We start from the raw sequence: 16,660 nt of genomic DNA, 5'->3' as shown, positions 1-16,660 counted from the left end.
AGTTAAAGAAAGACAGGGAACTACTGGAGAGAGTCCAGTGGAGAGCCACAAGTGTAACTAGGGCCCAGAGAATGAGAAAGTGTTGAGGCACCTGGAACTGTTCAACCTGGAGAAGACTGAGAGGGGGTCTTACCAATGTATGTAAATATCTAATGGTCTGTAGTAAAGAGGAAGGGGCCAGGCTCTTTTTGGTAATGCCCAGTGAAAGAACAAGTGTCAATGGGCAGAAACTATAACACAGGAATTTCCATAAGAATATGAGGAAAAAAAAAATATTTGCCTTGAGGGTGACAGAGCAACAGAGCAAGAGTTTATGGGGTCTTCTTCTCTGGAACAACTCAAAATCTGCCTGGACGCTTTTCTGTGTAGCTTACTATAGGAAATGTGTTTTCATAGGGGGTTTGGACTAGATGATCTCCAGAGGTCCCTTCCAAATCCTATCAGTGATTCTGTGGTATTACCTCTATCCAGCACACTGCTCCCACGGTTAGCGTCCATACCTTTAAAAGATATAAATAAATAAATACAGTAAAATAAAATAAAATTAAAAAAATACAGGAAATAGACATACATTCAATAAGTGCATAAAATATAGTAGAAGCCTGACTGATCAAAAAAATTAGGTGACGACTTGATTACAATCATATGTACTTAAAAAGGGGCAAAGAGCCAATGGCTAAGGGGGTTCAATCTGGCAGATATCCCATCAAAGACCTATGCTTGGAAATTGAAGCCAGATAAATTCTAATTAGAATTTAGGCACATCTATTTAACAGCAAGAGCAATTAATCATTGAAACAAGCTTCTAAGGGATGAGGTAAATTTCTCTCTCTTTGGAATCATGAAATTAAAAATAGTTACCTTTCTGTAAGATACACTTCAGCCAAACATAAGTTATTGTCTGCTAAAATAGTTTGACTTATTGAGCTCAGAAGAGGTATAACAGCCAAAATCTAGATATCTAGATTTTTAATTGGAAAAAAAAAAAAAAAAAAAAAAAAAAAAAGTCTAGAATTGATGTTTAAAAGGTGCTCTTTGGCCTTAATATCTACAGTTTTTTTGGTTGATACCTGTACCTATTACCGTGTCTCCAGTAATTTATTTATGTATTTATTTATTACATACAGAAATACATGACTAACAGTCTTAACCAGAGAACTGAAAAATTACAGTTTATTTATTAATTTTTGTACAGAATAGGAGTACCATTTACTGATAAGAATGTGTTTATTTATTATAGCACCATATAGATGCAACAAAGTGATGTTATTTTTTTTTCTTTTTTAAACATATAAATAATCATATTTTTAAATTAAATTAATTTTTAGTCCCCATTACTGTTGGAATATTTAGAAATAATAGAAGGTAGTAGAATGTAAATTAGCGTAAAGATACATGGACCACTTTGATAAAGGAAAATTAAATCAGTGGAATTAATCACAATGAAGCATATCTATAAACCTTCTAAGGATCAAAGTTTTAGTTTTATCACTCTCATAATTATATATAACTTTGAACGCACAGGTGCAATGGGCATATGTGAAAAACAATATAATTTTTAAATCTTCACCAACAAATGAGAGGATTTCACACAGACGGAGGTATATAGCTTCTTATGGTAGATGAGATAAAGGCAGCAAAAATAGATGCATTTATAATAGCTATTTGGAATCCCAAATACTGACACCTCCTACAGCAGCTTGCCAAGTAGTGACTTATTTCCTGAAATTATTTACAAAGCAAAAAATAACTGAATCATAGAATCATAGAATGGCTTGGGTTGGAAGGGTCCCCAGGCATCATCTTGTTCCAACACCCTGCTGCGGGTGGAGCTGTCAGACACTGAATCAGGCATTGCAGCAGGCTGCCCAAAGCCCCACCCAACCAGGTCTTAAACATCTCCAGGGATGGGGGCATCCACAACCTCTCTGGGAAGCTTGTTCCAGCACCTCACTACCAGTTTCTAATTAAATCCCCCTAACATCTAATTAAATCTCCCCTCTTTTAGTTTAAAATCATTTCCCCTGTCCTATCAGTATCTACCTGAGGAAAAAATTGTTTTTTCTTCTGTTTATAAGCTCCCTTTAGGTACTGAAAGGTGACAATAAAACCTCCCCAGAGTATTTTCTTTTCAGACTGAACAAGCCAAGGTCCCTAAGCCTGTTTTCACAGGGGAAGTGCCCCAGCTCCCTTATCATTAAACTAAACAGAGTGGAAAAAAAAAAAAAAAAAAAAAAAAAAAAAAAAAAAAAAAAAAAGTGAGATGTCACCAACAATGCTCTGAAATAAATAAATAACATAAATAGTTTGATCTTATTTTATATTGTTCTACACATATACAGCTACTTCCATTTCTTCTATATTTTTTATTATTTTCCTCACTATGTATACCATAGTAAGTTCCTTATTCACTTAGTCTTATGAAATTCCATAATACCATTCACTTTCCAAAGTTTACTCATAGCTCAGGAAATATTATGGATTATTGCTTAATCTTTCTTGTAGCTATCAAGAAAAAAGCTAATTTATGATGACAATGATGGTGATTATTAGTTTTATTTGCTAGAGAAAAAAAACTACATGTATTTTCAGCCCTTACAGTGCTCTCCTTTACTTCTTGTGTATTTTTATTTATTTATTTATTTATTCTTTTTGTGCTACTATGGCAAAATTTTATTTTTTAGTCTCCAAAGTATAATCCAGAACTTAAATCTTCATATAAGTTCCTTACTACAGAACAAACAAGAAACAACACAGCTCAGAATAGATGCCAAAGAATTAAAAAGACAAGGCAAGGGCAGTTTCAGCATAAGAAAGCAAGAATAGAGTTTCTCAGCCTGAAAGACAGACATCTTACTTCTCACAACAAAATAAAGAAACTGAAATTTGGAAGTCTTACATGTAAGGGCTAAACTTGAAATAAAAATTCCTTCTAAAATCCATGAATTTTTCTCTTTTGATGAACACGCCAGGGATTATTTTTCTAGCAGCATTCAATGGGACAGCCTAAGTCAAGTCATAGGTGACATGAGAGACAAAATAATTACTAAAGGGGAAAGAAAAAATACATACATCATTCTTCTTCACAGAAGTCCCAGGACCATTTTAAAAACAGGAAACTTACCATGTCTCCTTCATATGTCTTTTGGTAGATGTCACTGATGTGGTTTAAGAAATAAAATGCTTCATCATTATCTTATCAAATAAATATTTCAAATTTCTTTGATATTCCAGTTGTTGTAAGACATTTCTAAAAATAGAAATATGGCACAAATATAATAGCTACAGTTTAAGATAATTCATATTAATTTTAATTTCTTTTTCAATACTAAAAATCTCACCCCAAAATCTCCAGCAATTCTAAACTAGTTCATCCAGCTTCTAATTTAGAGACACGAACACTTAATATGCATCAATAATCCTTTAAGTAAAATTATTTCTTAAATGCTGAGCATGATGATAATTCTTTCCACTGGAAAAGGGATTTCAAAATGCTAATCCTTTAAAATAGATTCCTTGTAGAAACATCTTTGTAAAAATGAATATGCAAAGCTGATGAGACTATTTGGAATAATGCATTTCACTTCTGGTTCTAAAAGGAATATCACATCAAAAGCAGACATACTGTCATCTCTCAAATATGGATTTAAACCATCTGTCCATTCATTTTGCAGAAAATGAAGTTTACATCGTTAGATGGGACACGATAGTATTTGCACACAGCAACTACAACGGTGGCTGCTTTCTAATTATTTTTAAGTAATGTTTATCTGAGAAAGCACAAAGTATAACCTTATTTCTGGATGAATTACCTTTTAAAATAACCATGAATTAAAATATTCCATACAATAGTCTTGATTTGTGTACTCAATGATTTTTTCAGTATTTTTGAAAAAAAAAAAAATAATAATAAAAAAAAATTAAATCTTAGCTAAAGTGTGCTTACTAAACCTCACAGAATCACAGAATGACAGAATGACCTGGGTTGGAAGGGACCTCAAGGATCATGAAGTTACAACCCCCCTGCCTGGCAGGACCACCAAACTTCCATGTTTACTAGATCAGGTTGCCCAGGGCCCCATCCAACCTGGTCTTGAACACCTCCATGGACGGGGCATCCACAACGTCCCTGGGCAGCCTGTTCCAGGACCTCACCACTCTCCTAGTAAAGAACTTCCCCCTAACATCCAACCTAAATCTACCCTCTTTAAACTTAGTCCACTTCCCCTTGTCCTGCTATTATCAGCCCTTTCAAAGAGTTTACTCCCCTCCTGGTTCCCTTCTGGTACTGAACATCTGTTTCTCCTTTTTATTCACTCTTTTTTTTACAAATGTATTGTATTTCTGAAGCAATAAGCTCTTACCAGGACTGAAAGAAAGTATAAATTAGCTGCTATTTGTTGATCTGAAACACTATTTGTAAAAGACTGAGTAACATTTGAGAAGTATTCATATGCTTATTGACAGATAGTATTTGGTTCAACTGAAAATGAGTGCAAGAGGACTAAGTTTGCATCCAAAAATGCTAAATTGAAAACAAGTGAACTGTAATGGTCAGTTAAATGTGTGGTTTTCCCTATGTTAAATGTTAATTTGTAGCCAGAGGCATTATGAAGGATCATACTACTGTAGAATCAGTCATAGAATGGCTTAGGCTGGAGGAGACCTTAGAGATCATTAATGTGATCTTTAAGACCTCAGAGGTCTTAAACGTGGAAGTTTGGTGGCCCTGCCAGGCAGGGGAGTTGGAGCTTCATGATCCTTGAGGTCCCTTCCAATCCAGGCCATTCTGTCATTCTGTGATCATCTAGTTCCAACCCCAACTGTCCCAAGACAGGATTGCCAACCACTAAATAAAGCTGCCCAGTGCCCTGTCCAACCTGGCCTTGAACACCTCCAGGGACACGGCATCCACAACCTCTCTGGATAATTTATTCCAGCACCTCACTACCACTATATGTTAGGAAATGTCTTCCTAGCATTTAATCTAAATCTCCTAAATTTATATATTGAGAGCTTATTCAAAGTATTTATATCTTAGAACAGACAGAAAACCATATAGCCTTTCCATAGGTATTTGTAAACTGTAATCTAGTGCCTTAGGAATTAAGTGAAAAAAAGTGTTTAGTTATATTATAAAAAATAACTAGACAGACAAATAAGTAAATAAAGAATCTTACACCTTAGAAATATCAAAGCAAGTTTTGAGAAACATTGAAAATTTCAGTCTGATATCAAATATGATAATTTAATATTGGTGAAGAAAATCTGTTATGTGATGTCAAAATGAAATGTTTTTGACTTCACAATGATTTTAAACCAAATTAAATCTGATTTTTCCAATAGAATTTCATTCAATCTGCATACATCTTCAAAACATATAAGCTTATTTAATTTTTCAGTAATTGTATTATCCAAAAGCAGAAAAAGAAAGGCTTGCAAATAGTTTAAATTTTTTTCTGCTTGTCCTATGAATTACATATTTGCACTGACAGAATCTGAAATGTCTTCTTTTGCAGTTGATAAATAAACACGAAAATATGTTCATGTTTTGTATGACTGATGATTGAACTGAAAACAGTCATTAATCATTTTGACAAGCTTTTGGTTCATAGTTCCAAAGATTTCTAGTGGCAAATGTCATCCTGTTACTTGAGCATGTCAGTACTGTGTAGCATTTAAATAACTATTATTTTTATATGATATAGCCTTTTCATTTTGAAATACTACAAAAGCTTTTGCTGTTCTCAATAAATTTCTGTGAAGGCCTATATCATATAACTGGAAGTAGGGTTATGCTACCCCAAAAACTGGCTATTTCCTGATCTATAAGATGTGAAAAGGGCAGCAAAGATCAACAAGACCAAATTTTCTGTCTGCTTGACGATCAAATTTCAGCATATAGTGGAGCAGGACTGCTGAATAGTAGCCATCTGTAGTCCAGGAAATATGACGCTTTGTCATTATTTGTAAAAAGTCTAAGGCTTTGCAATGACCAGCTGTGATGTTAGTTTGCTTTTATTGTGACAGGGATTGCCGGTTGTTAACTAAATCATGCCTTAATTTGTTTCAAATTTATAGATCTCATAATGTTTAAAACAAATTTTCATGGTCCCAATTTTAGTTAGGATGATTTAAGAGAAGTATTAGATAGCTTATACTGTCTAGTAATATATCAGTTTGTGTTCTGCAAAAGTAGATGTCCTTATTTTGTAGACATGCTAATGCAATTATTCTCTTCCTTGTTTCCTGTCCATTGCTCCAGTTTTATGGAAGGGAAAAAAAAAAAAAAAAAAAGGCCAGAAGCGCACCAACCACCTTCAAGATATGGAACAGACCCACCGGGAGAGCCGAGACTGGTGTCGTCCGCTTGGGGTTGCGCTGCTCCGCTACCAGCTGCCCCGGCTGGGCTCAGGAAGGAGCCTTGCTCTGACTGGAGGTTGTTACACTTGAACAGGAGAGCATTGTGCTCAGACTGGATTTGTTTAGTGTACGATGATTCAGAATTTAGACAGCTCAGAGTACAACTGTTTCAGAACATTTATGTCAAATAACCTCAAAAGTGAATATGTTGTTGACAAATCCCCGGCATTTTCTACTCTCCGGTGAAATTACATTTTTTTATTTTTGTTTCATTTCATCTTGACCCCAAATCAAACACAAAACAAAAAGAAAGAATATTATTAAAACAGTTATATATACTGTAAAACCCTCTTTCCAAAAGATGTTTGTCAAAAGTAGTGCTAGGACTACAGTTTTCTTGTTTTCCAGATTTCAAGTTTAATAATCTGCCAATAAAGAATACAGCCTCAAGCTTGAATAGTTTTGTCTGGCTCAGTTTTCAGTAATAGCTGTCATCTTCAGGTAGATGCAAACATTTACAGGATTTCAGCATAAAATATCATTTTCCTTTACCATTTTTGTACGTGTCACAGATATAATTAGTATTCAAAATGGAGTGTTTTATTCAAAAACATGCTCATATACAAAGGAAGTGAACTGAAAACTTACTGTAAAACTTTCTAATTAAGAGAAGTTAGTTTCACACCAGATGGATAAATTTTGTGTAAGCTGTCACTTAGACTTAGCAGAAGTGGCACTGAATGAGGCACAGCTGCCTTTCACATGATTATACTCCCTGCTTTGAGTCATTATAATACAAGTGGAACAAGACCAATGCAAGAGTTTGCACCTGCCGTTATGCAGAGGTGCTACAATTGCTGTATCAGAATGTCTCTTGCTTTAGGAGATCATCTACCAGATTTACTGTCTTGGCAAGCAAGCTGGAAATATATGGGACAGAAATACCTCAGGAAAATAGAGAAGCTATAAAAATAGGATTAGTGGAGCTGCATACATTAAGTCAGTAAAAATAAATTAAGGTTAAAGAAGTCTGAAAGTTCTTTAAAGCTCTTTTCTGGTCTCAAATCCCTCTTCCAAATCATTCAAAGCAGAGAGAGAGGTCAAGGTCAATGCTAGCTGAGTGCTTTAAGCCTTGTGCAATTAAGACTTTCCATGAGTGTTTTTCATATCTTCTTTATTCTGATGTACTGAAAAAACAAAACTTTTACCTTAATCATTTTCTTTATGATAAGAATTTTTATTTCCAGCCATTCCTTGCTAAAAATAGTCAGACAGACATTAAGATGAAGCTAAAGCAAAATATTAAGTACTTAAGCTTTGGAATGCTTATTCTTACTTTTCACAAACTGCTCAATATCAAGATTATTAAATCCTTTGATTTTATTTTTCAGTAACATTTGCCATGACTGTTTCACACAACTATAATTACACTGAAACAGATAGGAAAATACATAAAGCTGATACATCTCTATGGGACTACAGGGCAAACAGCTGAGGTCCATAAAACTTCAATTCAGAAAGGTCATAGAGACAGACAGAGCAATTCAAAGTGACACAAATCACCAGACCTTCCCGTAATGCTCCATATCCTAGGAGCAAACAATTAATATAAATCTCAGCCTTCCTCTTACAGTGATAAACAATAATGTACTATTTTCTTCCTTTCATTAGTATTGTAGCAGGGCCAAATTTTACCCCAAGGTAAAAGTGCAGTGAGGACTGATGAGTGAACCTTCCCTGTGCCATTGCAACAGCACTCAGATCAGATAGATGTAAGTATGAGTGCAAAATGGAGCTGGAGAGATCACAGGAAGGAGACACAGGCTTTGGAAAGCAGACAGAAATCCTAGGTGTCTAGAAAAGGTTTGTTGCATAATTTGGAAAGTTTAAGGGTGACATATTCTCCCTACCTTCTAAGTAATGCCAAGATAAACTTGTTCTTGTGTGTCATATATTACACGTTCTGTGTCAGAATGTTTCTATTGGTCATCACAAATATCAAGAACAAAAACTGAGCAAATACCTCATTGAAACATTACAGAGAACTCAAAACATTAGTGTGTTTATTAATTTATTAATGTGAACTTGTTTTCAGTTCATTAGAAACTGTTTAAAACAACTGTACTAAGACCGCTTTGAAAGCAATGCTTCCTATTTTACCATATTGACACACAATATCAGAAGCAGATATTGATGGTGTAATAGTAGAGGCTGAACCTTCCTTCAATCTTCTATTACATATTGTTGCCGCTTGACAGATGGCAGCAGAGTAACAGTCTGACAAAACAGTATCTGACATGGAAGAACATATCAAGCAAAAGTGTGTCATTTAATTTATTCACGCATAGAACATTGCACCCATTGACATTTTTTGATGCTTGCTGAACATTTTTGAAGACCAATCAGCAGATGTGAGAACAATGAGGATGTGGGTAGTGTGTTTTAGCAATGGTAACACCATCACCTTCACTGGTGAAGATTTTACTGGCACAGCACAAAGGACCTTGTTCATCACAGGTAAAAATGCATAACTAATGCTGTTGACTGTGTTAGAAAATACTGTTTTGCAGATGAGAAGTTTCTCTATCAAATAGTTTTATTATGTTCTTTATATCTATTGTGGTTCCCATATATATAAGTAACAGGCATTACTTTTGGAGCAACCTACATATTTTTAGCAGCTATGTTCTTAAAATTCCTTGCAAGGCTTATTTCTTTGTTTTTGTTTTGTTATCTTGAAGAAAGAAGACTTATTTTTTTGAAAATAAAAGAAAGCAATTTGTAAAACTGCAGATAATTCTTGCCAATTCTATTGAGATTATATCAGCATGCTCAGTTTATAGTAGCTTTCTTCTGCAGATACATTTGCCCTCAGTGTATACATTCTCAGAAGAGGAGGCTCACTCAATTATTTAATATCTGATGGTGAGCCATCTGAATATAATGATTTTTTGCTTGAGCAGTGCCTCAGCAATGAGAAATTTTTTTTTGCTGCAAAAGCCCTTGTGACTTCAAGGCACTCAGGTCAATGAATGCTTTGAAATTGTTATTTTCTTGCTCACTTTAGGTTTGATTTTTATTCACAAAAATAAGTTCAAATGGACTAAGAACAGGGGAGAGTATTGGAAAAGTGAATATACTCATGTGTATTTTTTCTGCCTTTATATTTGAGAGGATAAATATAACCTGCCTTATATTTGAGAGGATTTACCCTGGACTTCAGGAGAGCCAACTTTGATCTCCTCCGGGACTTACTTGGGGCCATCCCGTGGGCCAGGGTGCTAGAAGGCAAGGGGGCCTGTGAGAGCTGGCTAGCATTCAAACGGCTCCTCTTCCAGGTTCAGGATCGGTGCGTCCCTGTAACTAAGAAGTCAGGAAAAGGTGCCAGGAGACCTGCGTGGATGAGTAAGGAACTCATGTGCAAGCTCCGCAGAAAGAAGAAAGTACACGATATGTGGAAAAAGGGTCTGGCCACTTGGGAACAATATAAGAATGTAGTCAGGGACTGCCGAGATGCGACCAGGAAGGCTAAAGCCCACCTGGAGCTGAATCTAGCTAAGGAGATAAAGGATAATAAAAAAGGGTTTTTTAAGTACATTAACAGCAAAAGGAAGGCTAGGGAGAATGTGGGCCCCATACTAAGTGAGGGGGGTGTTCTGGTAACGGGGGATGCTGAGAAGGCGGAAATACTGAACGCCTTCTTTGCCTCTGTCTTTAGTGAAAGGGCTCTCCCCCAGGAATCCCAGTCCCCGGTGGTTGATGAGAGAATCTGGGGAATGGGAGATTTCCCTTTAGTCAGGGAAGAGGTGGTCCGTGAGTGCTTAGGAAACATTAATGTCCATAAATCCATGGGACCTGATGGGGTGCACCCGCGGGTGCTGAGAGAGCTGGCGGAGGTTATTGCTAAGCCGCTCTCTGTAATTTTTCAAAGGTCTTGGAGAACTGGGGAGGTGCCTGAAGACTGGAGGATGGCCAATGTCACCCCAGTCTTCAAAAAGGGCAAGAAGGATGACCCGGGTAATTATAGGCCAGTCAGCCTCACCTCTGTCCCAGGGAAGGTGATGGAACAGCTTGTGCTGGATGCCATCTCCAGACAACTGGGAGAAAAGGAGGTTATCAGGAGTACTCAGCATGGGTTCACCAAGGGGAGGTCGTGCTCGACCAACCTGGTGGCCTTTTATGAAGATGTCACTAGCTGGGTGGACGGGGGGAGAGCGGTAGATGTAGTCTACCTTGATTTCAGTAAGGCTTTTGATACAGTCCCCCATGACATCCTTATAACAAAGCTGAGGAAGTATGGGATAGATGAGTGGACGGTGAAGTGGATCGAGAATTGGCTGACTGGCAGAGTGCAGAGGGTTGTCATTGGCGGTGCGGTGTCTGGCTGGAGGCCTGTGACTAGTGGTGTCCCCCAGGGGTCTGTGCTGGGTCCAGTCTTGTTCAACATCTTCATCAACGACCTTGATGAGGGGATAGTGGCCACCCTCAGCAAGTTTGCTGATGACACGAAGCTGGGAGGATTGGCTGACACGCCTGAAGGCTGTGCAGCCATTCAGAGAGACCTGGACAGACTGGAGAGCTGGGCAGTAAGAAACCGGATGAGGTTTAACATAAGCAAGTGTAGAGTCTTGCATCTCGGTAGAAATAATTGCATACACCAGTACAGGTTGGGGGAAGACCTGCTGGAGAGGAGCTCTGCTGAGAGGGACCTGGGCGTCCTGGTGGACGACAGGTTGGCCATGAGCCAGCAGTGTGCCCTTGTAGCCAAAAAGGCCAATGGCATTCTGGGGTGCATTAAAAAGAGCGTAGCCAGCAGGTCAAGGGAGGTGATCCTCCCCCTCTACTCTGCCCTGGTGAGGCCTCATCTGGAATACTGTGTCCAGTTCTGGGCTCCCCAGTACAAAAAAGACAGGGATCTCTTGGAAAGAGTCCAGCGGAGGGCCACAAAGATGGTGAAGGGCCTGGACCATCTCCCCTACGAGGAGAGACTTAGGGAACTGGGTCTGTTTAGCCTTGAGAAAAGAAGGCTGAGAGGGGACTTGATCCAGGTTTATAAATACCTGAGGTGTGGGAGCTATAGTGGCGAGGCTGGTCTCTTTTCAGTAGTGCGTGGGGACAGGACTAGGGGCAATGGGCTGAAACTCCAGCATAGGAAGTTCCGCACGAATGTGCGCAAGAACTTCTTTACAGTGAGGGTGACGGAGCACTGGAACAGGCTGCCCAGGGAGGTGGTGGAGTCTCCTTCTCTGGAGATATTCAAGACTCGCCTGGACGCCTACCTGTGCGACGTGGTGTAGGGAGCCTGCTTTGGCAGGGGGGTTGGACTCGATGATCTCTAGAGGTCCCTTCCAACCCCTATAATTCTGTGATTCTGTGATTCTGTGATATTTCTGTTTTTCCTTTGCATTTTCTCTTGCCAAATTTCCTCACTTTTTGATACCAATGAAATGATTATGTGTTAGCTTTGGACAACATGGAGAATACTATCTAAATACCAACTAATGTGACACTGGAAGAAAGAAGGGAACACAGTGTTGATCAATGCATTGATCAAAGAATGTATCACCTACTGATTTTGCATTGTTTCAAACTTACCATTTTACTTCAAAATTCCTGTTCTATCCTATTTACTAATGTAGTACTAAAGTATCTTTCAGCATTTAGTCCTTATATGGAACATTGTTTTTTTTTTTTTTTTTTTTTCCTGGAAAAGAATAAATTTCTCTCATGTGCAATATCATCCTAAAGAGAGTAAACACTGCTGGGCAGTAGGGATTTACCAATTTTGCACTTAATCTGTAACTGAAAATTAATGACAAAGCATTTGTTTATCTCAAATAATAAACTAAAAATATTAAATTCAGACAAAGAACCAGTGCATATGGGAACTTCTCTCAATCCACTGTGGAACTGACTCAACTTCACCGCACAGTTAAGTGAATAAATTGAGGTGAATACAGGAGAGGGAAAATGAACCTTAGTCTTTCCACTTCAGAGACTTTGCTTTTATCTGCTTTTCAATCCTTTGGTTTCTAACCTAAAGGTTTTATCTTTATCCACTCATTTCAGTCTTTCCTTTCATAGACCATTATGCAACATTTCCTGACACCTGATCACTGAAGGAACACATTAAAGATCTTCAAATCTCCATTGTCACTTTGAATACTGTCTATTGCCCTGATTCTGTAACTTTCAGACTAAAGTAAAATGAGAATTCATTAACCCTTATTTATGCTATCAGTAAGACAGTAATAACCAAACCAAAATATTTTTATTTTTTTTTCAAAAGAGTTAAAATGTTGAAAATCATACTGATAATCTTTTGCTTTGTATTGAGGAGCTTATATATATGTTCAATACACAAGCCTTAGTTACTTGTTATTTATAAGGTAGCAAAATATAAGGTACTAGTAGTGAGAATTATAAAAAGGTGCGTGCATATAGATATTTGAGTTTTATAGCTTTTGCTTTTTTGTGTATGCAAATGTATATTTGAACGCAGGTTATCTTTTCCTTCAGTATCTGTCAGTATTTTCTATGCTATTATTCCAGATTCTCATTCAGAAATAAAATTCATTTATTCTAGCTAGTAAAAATGTCTATGTGACATTCCTTAAAGGATACTTTCTCACAAGTTTGACTTCTATTAATGAAAAATATAAAAATGCTTGCATAAATATAAAGCAATAAGCACATTTCATCCCTACTTGAACAAAATGGAGAGAAATTAGCTATTCTGCAGATGCCCAACAGACAGCTCATTGTTGCAGTGTGCCCCATTCCAAAGAAAGGAACTAGTTTAACTGACCTACATACTGGGATATGAAGTTTGCATGCAGCACAGAAGCCAAGGTGAAAAGCAAGGTCACAAACTGTGTTTTCAGCCCCTGCAGCAGCTCCAGTTGAATACCCAGCTTAGGTGATAAATTCAAAATGGCAGACTTCATATAGCAAAGCTTTATGTCACTTATGATCCAGATTACTCAGATTTAAAGTGACAATACAAGATTTGGGAGATAATAAAACTGACAAAATGCATTACTGAAACACACAAAAAGCATCAACTTTAGTGACTTATTTCAACTTTAGTGACATACAAAATCAATGGGCAAAGTCCCACTGAATTAAAAAGCAGAAAGAACTCTTAATGGTTGAAGTTAAATGTTATGGAGGATGGAAAAAACAGTGATAAAATGCCTTTCACAATTCTTATTCCTGCACAACCAAATTCTGTATCATTCCATTGATCATGCTAGGGAAAAAAAAAAAAAAAAAAAAAAAAAAAAAAGCTTACAGAAATTACTATTTTTATCAGAGCTGAAAAAAAAAAAAAAAAAAAAAAAAAAAAAAAACAATTAAAACAATTTCCTCTTCTCCTGCCAGTAGCTGCTCAATAAAAAGATCTCCTCTGATCTCTCTGATCACATTCATGTCCTTCCTTTGGACCTGCTACAACAGTTCCATGCCTTTCACATGCTTGGGGCCCCATACCTGAACACAGAACTCCAAAAATTTATCCACAGGATGGCTCTCAAAGAGTTCTGCTTGCAGTCTGCACACAAACATGGGACTTCCCCAACCCAAGTGTAGCATCTTGTAGTTGGAGTTGATGAACCTCATGGGTCATGTGGGCCCAATGCTCAAGCTTGTCCAGGTCCCTCTGGATGGCATAACTACCTTCTATTTTTCAGCTTCACCACTCAGTTAGGTGTTATCTGCAAACTTGCTGAGGGCTCACTTAATCCCATTATCTGTCATTGATAAAGATGTTGAAGATTACAGATCCCAAGACTGAGGCCTGGAGGACACCATTTGCCACCATCCCCCTGCTGGACATAGAGCCATTGACTGCAAATGGCTATGGCCATTGATTCCTTATCCACCAAACAATGCACCCTTCAAAACTGCTTCTCCTCAGCTTAGAGATAAGGATCCCTTTAGAGGTAAATATGTAGTATGGGAACATATCAAGGGCTTTACAGAAGCCCATGAAGATTACATCAATCTTTCCTTTTTCATTTATGCAGTCAGTGTAGGACATCGGTCTGGTCAAGCTCAGTTGATTCTTGATGAAGCCATGCTAGCTGTCTCAGATATCCCAGTTGTCTTGCATGCTCCTTTAATGTTGTTTCCAGGAGAATCTATTCCATGATCTTTCCAAGTAAAAATAAAAAAATAAAAGAGGCTTTCCAATCTTAGTTTCCTGAGATTTTCTTTCTACTTAAATATTTCTTTTTACATTCTTCTTAAAATTTGGAGTGATGTTTCCGTTTTCCCAATCATTAGGGATTTCACTTGGCAGACATGACTTTTCAAATATGATGGAGAATGGCACAGCAACTACATCAGCCAATTCCTTCAGGACCCTGGGATGTATGCTATCTGTTCCCACAGACTTATACACATTCAGGTCTACCAGATGGTTTCAAACCTGCTCTTCACCTACAGTGAGAGAAATATTTTGCCCTCTGTCCTCACCTAGAGGTTCAGGGATGTGAGAGCCCTAAGTCACACTGCAAGTGAAATATGAGGCAAAGAAGTTGCTTAGCACCTCAGCCTACTCCATGTTAGTTACCATGTTCACTTCGTGGTAACATGATTGTTACCAGTTCACTTTTCACATTAATCAGAGGTGGTACACTCTTCTGTACCTATATTCATCTTCTAGACAAATTACCAATAGATACATGCATCAGCATTTTTTTCATTTTCACTTTCTAATTGAATCACAAAATATCATATCACACAATATCCTGAAGGGAGTTTGTGATGAGGAAGGGCTTGGCCTCTTCTCACAGGCAACAAACAGGACCCAAGGAAATGGCCGCAAGTTGTACCAGAAGACTAGACATAAGAAGGAACTTTTTCTCTCAGAGAGTGGTCAGGCACTGGAATGGCCTGCCCAGGGAGGTGCCATCCCTGGCAATGTTCAAGAGGTATCTCGATGAGAAACTATGTGATATGGTTTATTTGTTTGCTGTAGCTACAGTAATGGGAGGATGGTTGGACTAGATGATCTTGTAGGTCTTTTCCAACCTTGTGATTTTATGATTCTATGAAAAACAAAAACAAACAAACAAAAAAAACCTCAAGCCATTTTTCCTCATGTGGTCAACAAGTCACTTTTGCAATGTTGAAATCACTAATTATTGCCACATAGAGCATGGAAATTAAGTTCCCCAAGGGTACATTCTATTTTCCCCAAATGTGACAAGTACCATGGAAACAGGAGAAGTTATAAAGAGATGTGTGAGCATTGCTGTTTAATGAACTTGAGCTTTGTTTTTTCCTTAAATACAAAGCTTTCATGCCATAACATTTTCTGTCTTTTTTTTTTTTTTTCTCTCTCTCAAGTTTTGTCACTGTTTTTTTGTTTTTTTTTTTTTTTTCCTTTATACTTTTGTTTTTTAATCATTATTATTGTCATTATTATTTTTCTTTTTCTTTTCTCTCTAGGGGACATTTACTCTCATCAGAGCATCATTAATTACAGTTTGTTTGTTGCATCTGCTGTCACTCATAATGAGGTTCTATGCTCCTGATAAAAGCCTTTTTCTTTATTAACCTTCACAGTTTTTGTTTTAAATCCTTAATGTGTCATCCATCCCTTGTTTCTAAGGAAATAACACAGTTATAAAAGTAAAGCTATTCTTTTCCCCTAATTTGTGAGTTTCTCTCTCTCTCTTTTTTTTTTTTTTTTTTTTTTGTAATGAATATGTTGCCACTCCCTCCTTACATAACGAAGCCTATTGTTGCCAAAGTAATCTTTCTTAAGGAAGTAGAAATGTGTGGTTTTGTTGTTATGAAGTAGGGATGAGTATCAAGCACATTGATAACAAAAGCATCAACGTAAACACACTATAAAAACAGCAGTATGAATCTTTCCCTAGGGTGAGGTAGATAATGGGTAAGCTGAAAACCCTCCTTTTACAGATAAAATGTAGACATTATTTTCTAGTTAAAAAAATTTAATTTTATTTCTGTGTGTCTCAAATAGAATCATCTCATCTTAGAAATTATATATATGTATATATTTGAACAGTACTATTTTAGTTAATAACTAACTTGTCTCTTAAGAACTGCAAGAGAAATTGTTGCAAATTATGCAAATCTGATCAGATGTGGAAAGATTACGCATTTTACAGCCTGAATTACAATGCTCCTATTCTGATTACTCCTCAGCCTCTAACACATTTTCTGTGGGCTGCATATCACTTAAGAAATAACTTATGGGAACATCAGTTTAAATACATTTGAGAACATTAATGCTTGTTTTGTTTGTTTGTTTGTTTTTATT

The sequence above is a fragment of the Excalfactoria chinensis genome, chromosome 1, assembly GCF_039878825.1.
Source record: "Excalfactoria chinensis isolate bCotChi1 chromosome 1, bCotChi1.hap2, whole genome shotgun sequence".
Taxonomy (NCBI): domain Eukaryota; kingdom Metazoa; phylum Chordata; class Aves; order Galliformes; family Phasianidae; genus Excalfactoria; species Excalfactoria chinensis.
The sequence above is the reverse complement of the archived record's forward strand: the minus strand, read 5'-3'. Positions refer to the sequence as shown.